This window comes from Trichosurus vulpecula, chromosome 3 (assembly GCF_011100635.1).
Source record: "Trichosurus vulpecula isolate mTriVul1 chromosome 3, mTriVul1.pri, whole genome shotgun sequence".
NCBI classification, from domain to species: domain Eukaryota; kingdom Metazoa; phylum Chordata; class Mammalia; order Diprotodontia; family Phalangeridae; genus Trichosurus; species Trichosurus vulpecula.
This window is the reverse complement of record NC_050575.1, coordinates 100,530,599-100,535,087: the sequence shown is the minus strand read 5'-3', so window position 1 is coordinate 100,535,087 and position 4,489 is coordinate 100,530,599. Positions and strand designations below refer to the sequence as shown.

The window sequence follows — 4,489 nt, the reverse complement described above, 5'->3', positions numbered from 1 at the left end:
ATGCAGTTGTCCCTTTAAGATTCAAAAGTCTCTTCCCATAAGGCTGTCTGGCAGGGAAAATCCATCAGTGAAGCCCTCTGATCCTTGGCATCTTCTTCTTGCCTTCCTGTAGGAACCAGCTTTCTTTCCATTCTCCTACAAATGTTACCTTGGCACAATTTTAGGTTACCATTTCTAATCCTTATACCCTGATCATTTTTACAAGTTCAAAATTAGAACTTTGGCCAATGGTCATGTTTAAGGAATTCACATCAGAACCCAGTTTCTCATGCTTTACATTAGCTCATTATTAATTTCCTCACCAGGAGGATGATATTTCACTAAGGAATTAACAGCAGACTCCAGCACATACATAAACACATTAGATAACCAATTCTTAACACAGTACATATAACATCATAAACTTTTAGTCATGCCATGTTTCTTTGATGGCATTTACAAAATAAACCACAAGCCATTCTTCTTTTAACATTACTAACTGTAACAAAGCTTTAGACAAGCTTGATATTAACCAAATAACCAAATAATATTCTCACAAGCCCTTGACCTAATTGTCTCCATACCATTACCATACAAAAACACTACTCCCAGTCCTATAGTAATCTAAGATGTTCCGTAATCAATTATTTTAATAAATTTGTTACTGTACTTACAAAACCTTCAGATTACAGAAATTTGCCACCAAGAGAGTAGGGACTTAGAGTAAGGGGACCATATTTTCCCCAGCTTCCTATCAACTCCAGGCAGAAGTTATGTCAAACTGCAAGCTGCATTGAGCCAAACTTAAAGTCTGCCAGGTTTCAGTTAAGGGGATCAAGTCAAGAGGGTCCCACCTCAGCACATGCTGAACAGTTGCCCTCTCAACTTTACCATGAAATCATACCTGCAGCTCATGCCTGCCCTCCCACAGGGCTGCTGGCATCTTGGGTCAGCCTTCCTTGATACTCACACCTGGAGTTAGACTCAGAAAAACAGTCAGTTAATAGTCCCATTAAGTCTTTGAATGGCAAGTTCCAATGATCAGTGACTATAATCTCACATTGCTTAAGGAACATCATTAAAGCTAGCTCTAAATAGCTTGCATGCATTTCCTCCCTTGTTCATAAAATCTTCCCATTAAGACCCTAAGTTATTGCTCTAACACATTTGCATCAGTTTCTCCTCTATTTTTCTATTCTTCTCTGATCCAGTCTTCTGATCTTCTCTGATTTCTGCCTGGTCTGAAAGAATTGAACCATATAACTTCATCTTAATGTTTTAGACGATGGAATGAATTCAAATCCACATTTAACTTTTCCCATCAATACATAAATATTCTACAATGTGGGGAGCCAGCTATATCCTGTTTAGGCCTCTTAGGCCTCTGCAAGGCAGGGTCAATTGAAAATGGACCTGTGCACCGCAAGGCCAGTTTTAGGATAAGAAGACTGGGCAAAGAAAACCTGCCTTTGTAGCTGATTGACCACATGGGTGATGACAGAAAAGTTTCAGTCTGGTTATGTATATGTGAGAGAACTTCAATGTTTCAATTTGGTTAGCCTTGAGTAAAAATAGTGTCTCACTCCTAGGAACAAGGAGATAAAAAACTTAATCAGTGCTTTATTGTACTTTTCTTTGAAGTCAGGATGACTCAGTAATTAACCTGTATAAAATACTGTCAGTAACTCCATTAAAATCAGTCTATAGCTTGACTATACGGCTCGCCTAGCCCCATGTCTTTGTCTTTTTGTGTCAATTACTTCATCATATATTCACGCCACTGTGGGCACACTACAACTTATCTGTCTTAAAGAGACTTACATTGAAATTCTTTTCCCTAAACTGAAGATGTCTCTGATTTAGTTCCAGTGATTAATTACACTATTTGTATTAATACCTAATTGCTCTTATATCATTTTAAAACATCTAAGGACTCTATCTCACATAGATACAATGTAACTTTAAATCCCAGCCTTAGCTGATAGGATAATGATTCAACCTTACATTTGCACCTTCACTTCACAAACCTCTCTTCCCCCTGTCCAAACTACTCCCACCAATATCCAAAAACAACACTATCTTTCACATATTTGCATTTATCCAATTTTCCATTTTTCCCCATGAAACCAACATCTACATCTGTAGGTATATACCTTTCCTTTTATCACTACTTACTTATTTCTGATTACAGAGATCTGCCATTATCATCTACCCCTGAGAGTGGGTTCTTTTCCATCAGATGGCAAGCTTTACTAATTAAAAACTACCAAAACAAACCCCATCTCAAATCTAATCTTATCAGTTCTGCTGTCTTTAAGAAGCCAGGTTGTGAGGCTTCTGACCCCTACTGTTCTCTTTCTTTCAGTAAAAACTCAAACCCCAGTAACTGTTGCTTCTCCCCTTTCCTTCCCTTCTACCAGGTGGGCACAGATCAAGCTCTCTTCTTATTTAGACCAAAGGAGAGGAGGGGAAGTGGGGGAAGGGACTGGCTTTTCAACACAGTCCCCACTTTTTACACTTCAACTCCTTTAGAATTCCTGTCTCTGCCTTATCTTCTATCCCTGGTCCCATCCAGGGAGTCATAAAATTCAGGAATTTAAGTCCAAAATCCTTGTTTTAGTTAACAGCCTCAATTTCTTGATTAAGTACAATTCTTTTTTTTTTTGAGTTGTGAAGCCCTTTATTAACAACTAAAATAGACGGTATCTGTCGTACAACATGGGTAGTAGTTGACTATACTGGAGATTTATTATATTCTAATACAGATCATTTATAAATGCAATTTTCATTATTAAAAAGCTTCCACCCTTTTTTGTTTGTTTACAATTTGCAAAGCTATTCTGAAAGCTGAATATTTGTGCACAGGTCTGCAAAGAGTGCAGATTTAGAATATGGTAAATGCTTTACAGTTGTATTTGAAGGACCATCTGCCACCATGACTTTACATCCACCATCACTTTTTAAAATCATAACATTTTTTGATGCCAGCCTTCCCTCCTTCCATTGTCTTAGATAAGAAAGCATTTTATAATGAGTTGAAATTAAGGAAGGACTACACCTACTAGAAAAGAAGAGAAGAAAGTTCTATTAATTTTGAGGTTTCAGTATCCCCAAAGACCAGGAACTGTATCTTTGTAAGGGCTAGGCTGGGACTCCATTTAGAGAATGAGTATGTGCAGGTGGTATCCCTGAGTATTCAGAGCTTCAGTGGACTGTAAGTGCTCCAGCTGCATGACTCACTGAACTGTCTTGCCAGTTTCTACACTGGCTTGACTGGGCATAATTCAAAAATGAAAAGCTCATATTCATTCCATTCTTCTGGAGCTCTGTGATAGCATTTAGTAACACCCCAATGGGATGTCTTCCACATATTGTGTTATGGTATTTCTTCAAGTAATTACTAAAAGATACAGGATCTAGTTGTTCTATAATACTCATGCCCATTTTATCTAGATGTTCAACGGATCTATAAATCTCCCCCTGGCATGCATCATAGTAACTGTAACGGAACCTGTGACCCCAATGGCAGAAATCAGAAGAAACCACAAAGAGATTACTAGGATCCGCTAGAGATTCACTGAAGAGTTTTCCGAATTCCTGTTCTTTTGACTCACTCAGAGCTCCAACCAATACAGGAATAATGGTAAACTCATCCTTATGGCTTTCCATGGCTTTAGCAGTATAAGGAAAAATGCCTTTCAATACTGTGTTCATCTTCATCTGTCTGCAGAGACACGCGCTTAAACATTCCTGTCTTCCATAGTTCTCCATAAATCTTTTGATCAATACGAAGGTCATACAGAGGTGTTCTATGTATATCCACACTGGAAAGTGCACATGGAGATAGGGGCATATGGTGGGAAGACCCAAGGATGAATATTCTCTGGGTAATAGATAGATGCACTTGTTTGTAAGCATGAGCAGCACAAGACCCACAGTAAGTATATCCTTCCTGGGGGGCAATAATCGTTCTGGCAGGTCTTTTTGTGGATTGTACTTGTGAAGGCCAACCTTCTAACTGTGCATTCAGTTGAGGACCTGGGGATGTGCACCAGCTTCCGGCATAACTGGCTTCCCAGCAGACCACTCGGTTGGACATCTTGGAACCTGTGCCTCCTATGGTGCACGAGGGTCAATGAGGAGGTGGTGGTGGCAGCAGGGAACGGCTCCAGGAGGGGATGCACCACGGGCCCAGCCCAGGAGAAGGTGGCCGGGGATTAGCCCGACCCAGGAGGAGGAGGAAGAAGAGGAGGCGGCATCGGAGGAGGAGCAAGAGGAGGAGATGGCGGAGGTGGCTGCCCTGTTCCCGATCATCATGCATGCGGGGGGCCGCCAGAAGCAGGGGCCTGTGGCAGCCTCACAAACCGCGGCAGATACCTGGAGCCAGCCCCGTGGAGTCGCCACTTCTCCCCTTCGGGGGCAGGGCCTGCTGCCTAGCCGCCCAGACACCCGATTAATCTTAATCTAACCACATTGAGAGTAGAAAAAAAGTTTTTTCATAAATTCCCAC

General features: G+C 40.9%; 1 pseudogene; it reads right to left on the bottom strand.

The window, feature by feature from the left end:
* Positions 1-3,141: 3,141 nt before the first annotated feature.
* Positions 3,142-4,090, bottom strand: LOC118841294 (annotated as a pseudogene).
* Positions 4,091-4,489: the final 399 nt, after the last annotated feature.